The sequence below is a fragment of the Dendroctonus ponderosae genome, unplaced genomic scaffold, assembly GCF_020466585.1.
Source record: "Dendroctonus ponderosae isolate FM_Combo_2020 unplaced genomic scaffold, Dpon_F_20191213v2 Dpon_F_20191213_10, whole genome shotgun sequence".
Classification (NCBI taxonomy): Eukaryota; Metazoa; Arthropoda; class Insecta; order Coleoptera; family Curculionidae; genus Dendroctonus; species Dendroctonus ponderosae.
In genome coordinates, this window is record NW_026017111.1 from 3,688,647 (window position 1) to 3,701,551 (window position 12,905).

The window sequence follows — 12,905 nt, forward strand, 5'->3', positions numbered from 1 at the left end:
CTTGAAACCCCCGGAAAGACTTTCGCGCACTTCTTTACCTGATGCCTCAGTTGTTTCCGCTGATCATTAAAAACCAAAAATACCGTCCGATAGTGTTTTTTATCGTCTTCCACTTTGCTTAAGACACTTTTTCTGGCAGACTGTCGCTGTTGGAGATATGCGCAAAGGAAGACTGCCCGCTCTTGATGCTGCCAGAAAGGCTTTCGCGCATTTATTCAGCTGCTCTTTCGGTTATTTCCCATGAATACTGAAATGGACCTACAAATAATTTTTGTCCAAAGTTTCGCATGCCCGGGAAACTTACATCTTCAGAGCTGTTCTGTTCGAAGCAGCGCCACTCTAAAAACGCCCAGGAAGACGACAGCGGCCTAAAAGCTCGAAAAACTTATCAGATTCTAGGATTTGTTGCGATAAGCAACGATAATTTGATTCAATTTGTAACTAAAGTGATAGTTTTGTTTGCACACCGTATTTGGGGCAATTTCAAAAGGTAAATTCAGCTCGCTTTCCCAATACCGTGCATGGAAGTTTCCGGATTAGCCCGCGATTGCTCGTATAGTAGGCCCATTTTTTGACAGCGCCATGTAATTGTCGTCAAACTGACAGGCCTACAAGCGGTAAATCGCCGGTTATACGCGTGGAATTGCGCAAAGTGATTCGAAAATTAGACACTTGAAAAATTAAAATTGTAAAAATCGATCAGGGTTAAACGTTCGATTGTTGTCAAAATTGTACTGAAGATGTATGCTGGTCAAAGTATTTTAAAAGCGAAATAGCTGATAATAATTGAACGATGGCCCCATTGTGTATACTACAAAATGTTATTCTTCAAGCTTCAAGAAAAAAGTATACACAATCAGATAGAGAATCAATTATTTTATTTTTAGACCTTGATATTTATTTTCCGACCGGAATTGATGTATTTTCAGTCTACGAATAGGTACACATTGCAGGGTGGAAATAGTCGTATTTTACGATTTGTTTTCCGATTGCTGGCCAACTGGAAAACACATTTATAATTTCGCTGGTAGTGGTTTGAAGTAGCGGCAACTTATAATGCAATTTTTCTATACATAGATTGGCATTAGGTCAACAAGAACCGAATATTTGCAATTTCCGCCAATCCAACAAACCCTTTCGTTTTAAGACTTTCGCATCGAACCAGAATGGCAACTTAATGTACCATTATTCCAGATACGGAAGTCCTCATCATAACCGGTCGCAATCGGTGAAAACTCCGGGCCGATCCTCCGGAAGGCCGAATTATCTTTGTCTGCCGCAGCAGCGCTCCCGTGTGGCTTCCATGCCCAACACCGGCGTTGAGGAGGAATATTACCGGTTGAGGCATTTTTCCATTACGGGAAAGGGAATTGTCAACAGGGGCGACAGCCTCAAAAGCCGAAGATCCAGGTCGAATAATTCGGTCGCTTCCAGTAATTCCAGGTAAGTCGCATATTAGATTAAATATTTTGGAAAGTTGTCCTCAATTGCTTCAAGCTATTGGATGGAAACTTGAAATTTTCAACCAAAATACTCCAATGTTCACGCAACAACTAACAAATTTTCCAACCCAACATGACTAAAATCATGATTATAAATCATCCTATAACATGATTGAGCAAACCGCACTCTGTTTGCTGTTTGCGAAATGATTTAGAAGCAATTTTAAATTCCATTCTATGCATTAAACCGAGCAGAATAACATGAAATAATCATTCTGCATTAATTATTGCACACTGGACACCAAATGTACGGTTGAACATTGCGGATTGCATAAAGCAATCAGGCATTTAATGCGCGTTTCGATTAAAATGCGAAACACTTTCGGAGTTTTTAGGCGCAGATTCACCATAAAAAAGAGAAAATCGGCAGTTTCGTGAAAGTTGACCGTTTAGTGAACCGAGCAGTGAACATTCCAGTGAAAATCCAGCTTCCTCAGCCATTTTTTAACGTACCTTTGTCCAATTCCTGGTTCAAAGCCTTTCAGCTCAAGTTTCCCTTTGCTCAATGTGCCTCCCAAAAAAGCCCCGCTAGTTCTTTTGACATCTCATGGCTCAAGTGGCAGGAAGGTAAACTTCCCCGATTTCAAGTTCGCAGGATCAATATTTGATGGAATCTTTTGGCCTGCGTTCAGAGTGTTATTTGTGCCAGTCGCTCGAACCTGAACCCTCCATTGTGAATATTTAGGGCAGAAAGGATTTTCGCCAAAAACGGCTCAACGTGAGCAGGTTTTAGCGCCGTTTAAAGTCTGCAACATTAGAGGCGACTTGAGTGCAAAGTTTCAGAGCGGCTAAGTACACAGGAAACTTTTCAAAAGAATAAACTCGTTCACTTTCTAATTGCTTTTGAAATCAGGTTTTCTTACTGGAACTCGTGGGAGTTTTGGACGGGGGCTTTTAGCAGTTAGTCTCCAACAAATAAGCTGTTTTATATTGAAATGTCTTTTTTCCAGGCAAACGCTTTCAAAAATTGCARTTTTTTGCAGCAAGTTTTAAATTTTTTAAGTCAAGCTGGAAGTTTTRGGACTTGAATCGATAAGGTTTTAGACTGTAAACCTGCAGCATTTGATCGCAGAAAATGTATAGTGGAAGTTTGCAGTTTAAAGTCTAAAATTCCTGCTTTTGTGAGCCATTCTGCCTKTAAACYCCCCGGTTGTGCTTAAACATGCTACAATTTACACTAGCCGCATACACAACAGGGAAATTTTCGGTTCTAAGATTAAAGGGGGATTAAATCGAACTCTCCAATTCCTCATCAAATAGCAATGAAATCACATTGTTATCCTAATGTGTTTCAAATCACCTTTACAACAGTGATTAGCATAGAAATTGCATGTGCATGCAACTTCGAAGAGTTCAATTTGCTGCTGAATTATGCAGGGAAGACCTGAAAGCAATTTGGTGTTCGGCAGTAACAATTTTCCCATTGCGTGTTGGCCAATCAGACCATTATTGGAACGGGGTGATTGAATTGTTTATAAATCGTCGGGGAATTGACCCAATAAGTAAACAAAGCTCGGATTGAAAATGTGAAAAAGTTCTAGAAAACCGCCTCAAGAAGTGAAACTTCCAGGGTTGGGACCCGATCAAATTCTACTTTCACCTGCAAAGTAACAAAGACGCTAACTGTGAATCACTCCTGTTTAGCTCCAGCTAACAGAAAAAATTCAAAGCCCCCAATATATAAATGAATAAAAATCGAACATTTTATTCGTATAAATACATGCTCGGGCTCTCGAGATTCGTCAAGCGTTTTCTGCCGCTCAAGCGGCAGTAAGTGGAAAATTTCCCGTCTCCAAAGCTCCACAGCAATGGAAAATGCAATTTAGTTTACTTTCACCATGAGGCGGAAACCGTTCTTGGGGCAACCGAGCAAAATGCAAATTGAATAAATCGAAATCGCTGAGGCCAGCAGATGGCCGATGTCCTGCGAATTGAAACTGCTGGAAAGTCTGCTGCATAGTTAAAATGATGTCGCGTGCAAGAATGGCACAAAGGAATATAGATGATATATTTGGCCCGACTTTACCAGTGGAAATATGTGGACGGTTTTTGATCGTTTTACATTTGCACTCAGTTCGCATTGTTGTAATTTATGGAGTTCCTTCTGCGGAATACCTAAAATAGCAGCAATAGCAGCAGGCATGCCTTTGGCTTGCGAACTAAAACTGCAGGGAATTATAATTGATGTGGTTTAAAACGCAACAGACAAAGGATGGTTAAACTTGGGCGGCAGACGAATAAAGAACTTTATTTCACTGCGAAAGTTCAAGGATCTGCTTTCTTCATCTATAAAGTTCACGCGCTGAAGTTGAGCAAATTGAATCTCGCCAGCGCGAAGTTAGCGAGTTTTTTAGTAAGCAGCTTTATTAATCAGAGAGTCCAAAGGAAAGGAGGAAAATTCAACGAGATTAGCGGATGAAAAGGTGCAATTGCAGCTTGAAGAGCTCGCGCAAAACCAAGTGCGACAGGAAGCTTTTTATAGAAAAGATTGCGCTCTATCAACCCTGAAAGACTCGCACTTGAACCTTCCACAGGGATTTTTTGATACATTTTTAAAACCCGTCAGTTTTGCCTCGGCAGTTGCACTCAGGCTAACGGTTTAATAGAAAAACCCAGCCAAAGTATTTTCCTAAACCAGCATTGTGAAAAATGCAGTCGCATAAACCAGAAACAAGAATTGGAGCTTTGAGCTGCGATCGGGAGAGTCTTCAGGGCGAAGAAGTAAACTGAAACACCGTACTGGGGGGCTCTAAATTACCCCAAATCTATGTTGAATCTGCCCAAGCATAATTTTCAGATCGCCAGCGGCCAAAACAGATAAAGCTCTTCGAACATGCACTGCATTTATTCACGTTAGTTTCGATACAATTCACACTTTTCTTGCTCATTGGGGGCCGGAACATTCCAATCGATTTTAACCGCAATTAATTGCTCTTCAACCTCATTGCAAAATGAAGATTTATAAATTTGGGTCAAATCAGCTATCGACCCTGTATGTTGGGTAGATCGTAAATTCTTCGGCTTTAAATTCCCGCAAAGTTTGCCTGTGGTTTTGCAAAAGTTTGGGTTAGTTTGTAGCTAAATTGGCCCTTCATGTGTCGATAGAACCCACTATCGCAAGCCCGGATAATGAATTAACTTTGTTCATTGTCTGACTTCGCAAAGTGGATAAAAGGGACTTTACTCATAACCAGAGATGAACCCTTGATGAAGGATTATTGCTTATTTAAAAATTGATATCTCCGACAGGGGCAGAGCGAGAAACTTGCAATTCACCACAAATCTAGGCAAGAAGTGCTGCTTGAAGCCCGACGAAGCTATTGTAGCTCCATCTGAGAAATTTTTCAAACGGGCAACAAACGTTTGTTTTGTAATGGCGCAACTCTTATTTAAAAATTCGTATCTCCTATCGGAGGACAGCTGGAAATTTGAAAATTTTACTGACCACAAATAATAAACGTTTCTTGATGCCCGATAAGACTGACTTTTGTAGCTCTATCTGGAAAATTTTGCGAAATTTTTGAAACCTAGAATGAACGTTTGTTCTGTAGTGGCGCAACTTTTATTTAAAAAACTCATGTCTCCCAATCGAGGACAGTTGGAAACTTGCAAATTTCACCGACGATAGACAAAGGATGATTCTTGATGCCCCGTAAGACTGACCTTTGTAGCTCCATCTGGGAAATTTTGGGAAATTTTCCAAACGGGTAATGGACGTTCGTTTTGTAATAGCTCAACCTTTAGTTTAAAAAATGGTATCTCCCACTAGAGGAGAGTTGGAAACTTGAAAATTTCACTAACGATCGGCAAGGGTTGGGTCTTGACGTCGCATAGGATTGACTTTTGTAGCTCCAGCAGAGAAATTTTGGGAAATTCTTCAAACGGCCAATGGACGTTTGTTCTGTAATGGTGCAACTCTTGTTTAAAAAAATCGTGTCTCCCAATAGAGGGTAGTTGGAAACTTGCCAATTTCGCCCACGATAGACAAAGGATGATTCTTGATGCCCCGTAAGACAGACTTTTGTAGCTCCATCTGGGAAATTTTGCGAAATTTTTCAAACGGGCAATGGACGTTCGTTTTGTAATAGCTCAACCCTTATTTTTTAAAATCGTATCTCCCACTAGAGGAGAGTTGGAAACTTGAAAATTTCACTAACGATAGGCAAGGGTTGGGTCTTGACGTCGCATAGGATTGACTTTTGTAGCTCCAGCAGGGAAATTTTGGGAAATTCTTCAAACGGCCAATGGACGTTTGTTCTGTAATGGTGCAACTCTTGTTTAAAAAAATCGTGTCTCCGAATTGAGGGTAGTTGGAAACTTGCCAATTTCGCCCACAATAGATAAAGGATGATTCTTGATGCCCCGTAAGACCGACTTTTGTAGCTCTATCTGGGAAATTTTGGGAAATTTTTCAAACGGGCAATGGTCGCTCGATTTGTAATAGCTCAACCCTTATTTTAAAAAATCGTGTCTCCCAATCGAGGGCAGTTGGAAACTTGCAAATTTCACCGACGATAGATAAAGGATGATTCTTGATGCCCCGTAAGACCGAGTTTTGTAGCACCATCAGGGAAATTTTGGGACATTTTTCAAACGAGCAATGGACGTTAGTTCTGTCATAGCACAACCCTTTTTTTTTTAATCGTATCTCCTACCGCAGGCGAGTTGGAAACTTGAAAATTCCACTAACGATGAACAAGGATATGTCGTGGCGCCATATGAGAATGACTTTTGTAGCTCCATCTGGGAAATTTTGTCAAATTTTTTAATCTGCCCTTAGTTAAAAATGTACATCTTCCCATCCAGGACAGACAGAAATTTGCCCTGGATGACCCAAAAAAAACCTGACTGTGTCTCCAGAACGCTAATGATAAAACACGTCGACAGCACAAAAGCAAGCGTTCACAAAACGAAAAAATTCAAGAAAACAAAGACTTTCCTGAACAATAACAGCCGGTAAAACTACATGAAGCCACGCAATTGTTTGACCTGGATCTCCATGATTGTCCATGTCGTCCGCTCTGTTTATGGCATTTTGCTAATTCATTAAAATATCGCTTTAGAATTCTTGTTTTTTTTTGCACGAGCCCACAGTGCAAGTGGCTGAGGCCTGGAAAACTGTTTTTATTAAAAACCCCCAGTTTACTTTAATTAAGTTTGTAAAGCTCGTCTGAAGCTGAGTAGCATGATTTGAGTTTGACTCGAATATTCTTTAACAGTGCAATTGAAAGGTGACTTTTTTACGTCTACTTGAATTGGCTTTTTGAATAAAGAAATATTGTTCAACACACACGCAAAGAAATGGGATGTTTTGTTGCGTAAGTACATAAGTAAGTTTTATAATTCATTCAAATGCACAATTTTCCCCCATTGCTGTGCATTTGACCAATCTAAATAGATTTTTTTAGATACGAAACTGTAATTGGGGCTATTTTTTAAAATGACCTCCGGTAACTAATCACCCGAAAATCAACTTTCCAAATAAAAAAATAAGCGTGTTTCATTAAATTTCCTTTTGTCAACAGTCTTGGTTAGCACGAAACTTTGCGATCTCAACCAAAAACCTTCCCAGCTTGAAAGCACTTCTGGAACTAGAGGACTGGAATTTCTGCGATGTAAAAGGGACTTTAACTTCAAATTAAATAAGAAGTTCGATTATAGCGCAATAATTCGTTGCTCAGAAGGGTGGAAGTTTTTCGAAACCACTTCCAAGGAGCGATTGAAACTTATCGAATTTTATTTTGGACACTAGAAAACCCTTGCTTCTATGACTTTCAATAAACTAATGGACTTTTTTGCTCACTGGATCGATCCTTTGGGTAAAAGAGAAAAGCACTGCAATTTAATTAACTTTTTGAAAGTTCCTCGCAAAATCGATTTCTTGGTGCCACTTTAAACTGGTCTGCTTGAGGATAAAAGTTATTCTACAGTGACTTTTTTCCATGCAGGAAATGTTTCTGTTCAATTGTAAATTATTTACTTTAATGGAACGTTGCTGTCGTTTTCCTGCCAATGAGAAATTTAATTTTATAAAAGGAACTGAATCAATAACAAACAAGATTAATCTTTAATAAAACAATTAGTAAACTTCTTTGTTCTTTCGCGTTGCTTGCAGGGTGGCGAATTAATTCCCAGCCAACTTAATTCTGCTTATTACGGCACATCGAGGTATCACTAAGACACAGATTTAAAGCGGCAAAATTGATTTTGTATTAGAATTCAAGCGAGGGCGTTTACGTAGGTAACACGGGAAATGGAAACTCACATTTCCGGCCATCCCAGCAAGAACCGAACAGCATGCTAACAATAACTCGAAAACCCCCGGCATTTCCCCATAAAATATGTTGAGGGAATTTTATCTGCGACACTGCTTGAAAGAGTTGAACGGGAAACAAAGAGCTGGAGGATCGCAGGAGTGCTGACATCCCGAAAGCTCAAAGTGGAGAATAAATTTCCGCTTTTTGTCGTTCGAGATACGCGAATTTAATATTTGCTTTCATTCCCATGCACGCTCAGTTTAGAAGCTCGCATGTTTTAAAATGGAAATTTGTTTGAGGCACAAAAGGCTTTATAGACAAGTGAAGCGACTTTTTTGGTTCCATACTAATTGATACTTTGGTTTAATTAAAAAAGCTGCATCCGAAATCGTCGAAATTGCCGTGAAGCGCCAGAAAATTTCCAAACTCCCCAACTCACTGAAGCAGCAATTTTTCCCAGTAAATCGGAGGATTTGGGATGCAAGCTGAGAAATTTTCATTCGCATTTGAGCGTGGTGGCTCAACAAAATATGTGAACTTCCAAACTTCAAAAGGAAGCCGCTTGAAGTTTTCTACGCTTGACAAAGGAAGCTTTGGTCTAAACTGTGAGAAAATATCAATGAAACCAACCGCCCTAAAGAACTCCTGAAATTTTCGCTTGAAGTTGAAAAAAACTCCCAAAACAAGTCGATGAAGCAATTGCAAATTTTCATGCCATTAGTCGGAAGGCCTGAGCTACAAAGTAGGAAAGTTTAATCAGATTCGGAGCTTTGCCTGATTTTTCGGAAGCCATTGAACATTGTGGTTGAGGGTATGGGCTGATTTTTCAGAAGCCCTTAAGATCGGCCCTAAAATTGAAGGATTCCTCTTACGTTGCACGTGCATACAAAATCACAACTCCCAAACCATTTGAAGTACTAACTTGCAACTTTCTGGCCGTTTGGCAGTAGGTTTGGGCTACAAATCTGGAAAATTGGTCTTAGATTTGGAGCTTTGGATGATTTTTCGCTAGCCGTTCAACTTGGACCTGAAAAGTCCGGATCCTAGTAACTTGCAGTGCAGCTCAAGAAAAATTCAAAATTCCCAATTATTGAAAATAGCAACTTCAAATTTTGGTGGTATGAAAACAAAGCTTTGACCTAAAATCACAGAAAATATCTAAAAAATCAGAGAATTGGCTGATTTTTCAAAAGCCCGTAAACTCGAACTTAAAATCGAAGTAGTCTTAAAACTTGCGTGGCGCGCTTAAAAATTGACCACTTTTAAAACAAATGACCGAACAACTTGAAATTTTTTGACAGTTTGCAGGAAGAATTTGGCTAAACCTCCCGAAAATTTCATTGGATTTTGAGCTTAGGATGATTTTTTCACGGCCATCAATGTGGGCGTGAAATTTGCAGATCCTGGCAAAAATTGGTTCAGCTCAAAAAAATTTAAACTCTCAAACCACGCAAAAAATCCACATGAGATTCTACAGCTGCAAATTGCAATATTTGATCTAAACCGGTGGAAAATACTAATGCAATTAGAGCATTGGTTGATTTTTCCCAAACCTTTAAACCTAAAATGGAAGTATTTCCGTAACTCACTAAAAAATCACAGCTCCAAAACCAATTGAGAGACCCATTTGCAATTGTTACACAGGTGGAGGGAAAGTTTGGGCTGAAACCTGCTAAAAATTCAGATTCCGAACGATAGCGAGGTTTTCAGAAGCTATTTACTGAGCAAAAATAGCCAATAATCAAAGGCGCATTTGTCAAGCTGCATAATCCTTTAGAGTACGACGCGCCGTTGGTTTTTTTTTTAATTCCTGGCGTATTTTTGCTTAATTTAGCAATTTTCCTGACTAGTCTGAACTGCACTAGTTGGTCTCTATATCCAATACTCCCATTCAGAATAAAACAAATTGCCCGAATATTCAACCCGATGCAAAGGGGCCTTTTATCTCAACCAACTCGAGCGTTCGAGAATAAACTATATTTAGCTTCTTTGTAATGGTAACTCGTCACTATACCAGTTGATGATCAAAAGGGCGCTCAACCAGCTCGAACTGCACATTTGATTGGAAATGGGGCCCAATCCGTGTTTCCCGTTCGGTTAAAAATAGCCTCACGTCCACGCTGTTCCTGTTTGGAGCACTGATAGTTGATTATCCATAGCTGGATGAGTCCAGAGCGGCAGCATATCAGTGCTGTGTAGTGCGCCACCTCGATCCAGATCGACGACATGTACAATTTTGTTTTGCAAAAAAGTTTGCTGGAAAAGTACGATCATGTTGACGCCAACTGGAGGGAAAGTTTTCCGATTGCCTGCTTGCAAAATCACTTGTTGTATGCGTGAGTACCGAAGTTTTCCAGCTTAAATTGTCTCGTTCCTCCCTGCATGATCCACACAGCAAAACGGGTAAAGCCAGTTTCGGTTGGAGATTGTTTGGTGACATTCATTCAAAATCCAAAATCTGTGCTTCTTTAGTAGAATTATAAAGAATTGTTGCCCAAACGGAAATGTTGCCTGCAACTGTTGCTTTTGCTGCCGCTGGCAAAAGGCCAAGTGTTTTATGTGTGCAAACAACATTTTTCTTTGCCTTTGATAACGCTGAGCTCCCAGCTTTTACCCCCCATAATATCCCGAACAGAGCAAGCTTATAAAGGAGCTCTGTGTGGGCCGTTGAAAAGGAAACGAGCTTTTCCATTTTCCTGGTCAAGCAGAGCCCTAATGGCTGGGCAGGGAAACACGTTAGATTGAGTTACCATTTAAACTCAAGAGTGTAAATTTCTTCACTGTTTTTTTTTGCATAATCACGGCTACTAAATTGTTGTAGAAACACGAAAAAGCACTGAAAGTTCAGGCTGAATAAACAATTTTCCTATAATCCCACCGGAGTCGTAAACTTTCAATAGACCTTCCGGGGGGGCTTTATTTTTATTTCCCTCGGGATATTGGGAGCGAATTATAGGCACCTGAAACTTATAAATATGCATGAGCGGGCTTGCGGACGGGAGAGCTTCGTTTTGGGCACCGGAATGTCGGTTTCAGTCTTTCTCTTATTAATTTCGGGTCTTAATTGGCTGAGAGTTGGGAATTACTTGATAATTTTGGAAATCGTCTTACTAAGATTGAGGCTTCGAGTTGCTGAAATTTTATTTCAATGCGAGCTTTCGTTGAGTTTTACGCCTGAAATGGCAAAGCGGTCGAAAAGGGCCGGCGTCTGTTAAAAAATTCCCAAGTTTCAGACCAATCCATCAAAACAATTGAAAGTTTTTTCAGGTGTTGGTGAAGATGCAGGCTCCGTTTTAAATAAATTTCGGTGTAATTCGATTTTTGGTTGTATTTTTACGCGCCTCCATACTTGAGGCTCGACTAAAAGGGATGCAAAAAAATTGCGACTCGCAAAGCTATGCAAACAGTTGCAATTTTCACGAAGTGTTAACAAAGGATGAAGCTTCATCAATTTCATTTAAATGCGCGCTTCCGGTGTTTTTTGCAGAAACCGGCCAATTCAAGTCTGAATTGACAAAGCGCAGGCGATTGGTAGAAAATTCACAACTTCCAAACTAGTCTATAAAGAAAATTAATAATTTTCCCTACTATTAATAAAGATGAAAGCTCCATGATAAAAAAAATGCGGTGAACTACGAACCACGGTTGATTTTGTAGGCGCCCCCAAACTTGAGCCTCGATCAGAATGGCGCTTGAAACGCGCATCCGGATGCCAAAAAACTTGCGACTCAGAAAGCAGGATATGCAGGCTGTCGCAATTGTTAATAGAATGTTACTAAAGTCTAAAGCTTCAATTTCATAAAGGTTAATAAAAATGCGAGCTTCGGTTGTTTTCTTAAACCTGCCAAATTAAAGTCTGAAATGATAAAGCGCAGGCAGTTGTTAAAAAATTCAGAACTTCCAAACCACTACCTGAGGACAATTGCAATGTTTTCCTAGTATTTCGCAAGGTCAAGACTCCATGTCCAAAAAAATCCAGTAAACTTGGAGTCTGAGTTCACTTTTTACGCTCCTTCAAACTTGAGCCTCGATCATAAAGGCGCTTTAAACGCGCATCCCGATGCAAAAAAATTGCGACTCCCAAAGCAGGCCATGCCGGCTGTTGCAATTTTTAAGCGAATGTTACTAAAGACTGTGGCTTTAAGTGGATAAAATTTGATTTAAATGCAAGCTTCCGTTGTTTTTTGAAAAACCGACAAATTAAAGTCTGAAATGACAAAACGCTCAAAAAGCGCAAGCGGTTGGCAAAAAGCTCACAACTTCCAAACCACTCGAGCAAAACGATTGATATGTTTTCCTAGTATTTCTTAAGGTCGAAACTCCATGTCCAAAAAAATGCGTTAAACTTGGATTCTGGGTTCACTTTTTACGCTCCTCCAAACTTGAGCCTAGATCATAAGGGCGCTTCAAACGCGCATCAGGATGCAAAAAAAATTGCGACTCCCAAAGCAGGCCATGCAGGCTATTGAAATTTTTAACAGAATGTTAAAAAAGACTGCGGCTTTAAGTAGATGAAATTTGATTTAAATGCAAACTTCCGTTGTTTTTTGAAAAACCGACAAATTAAAGTCTGAAATGACAAAACGCTCAAAAAGGGCAAGCGGTTGGGAAAAAGCTCACAACTTCCAAACCACTCGCGCAAGACAATTAATATTTTTTCCCAATATTTCGCAAGGTCAAGACTGAATGCACAAAAGAAATCCGTTAAACTTGGATTCTGGGTTCACTTTTTACGCTCCTCCAAACTTGCGCTTCGATCATAAGGGCTCTTCAAACGCGCATCAGGATGCATAAAAAATTGCAACTCCCAAAGCAGACCATGCAGGCTATTGAAATTTTTAAGAAAATCTTAATAAAGACTGCGGCTTTAAGTAGATGAAATTTGATTTAAATGCAAGCTTCTGTTGTTTTTTGAAAAACCGGCAAACTAAAGTCTGAAATGACAAAACGCTCAAAAAGCGCAAGCGGTTGGCAAAAAGCTCACAACTTCCAAACCACTCTAGCAAAACAATTGATATGTATTCCTAGTCTTTCTTAAGGTCGAAACTCCATGTCCAAAGAAAATGCGCTAAACTTGGATTCTGGATTCACTTTTTACGCTCCTCCAAACTTGCGCTTCGATCATAAGGGCTCTTCAAACGCGCAT

General features: G+C 39.8%; 1 protein-coding gene across 1 annotated transcript in view; it reads right to left on the reverse strand.

Annotated features, from left to right (window-relative positions):
- Window positions 1-12,905, reverse strand: part of LOC109534903 (serine protease inhibitor dipetalogastin) — a 46,174-nt gene that overhangs the window by 32,237 nt on the left and 1,032 nt on the right. The gene's annotated exons all lie outside the window — the stretch shown is intronic.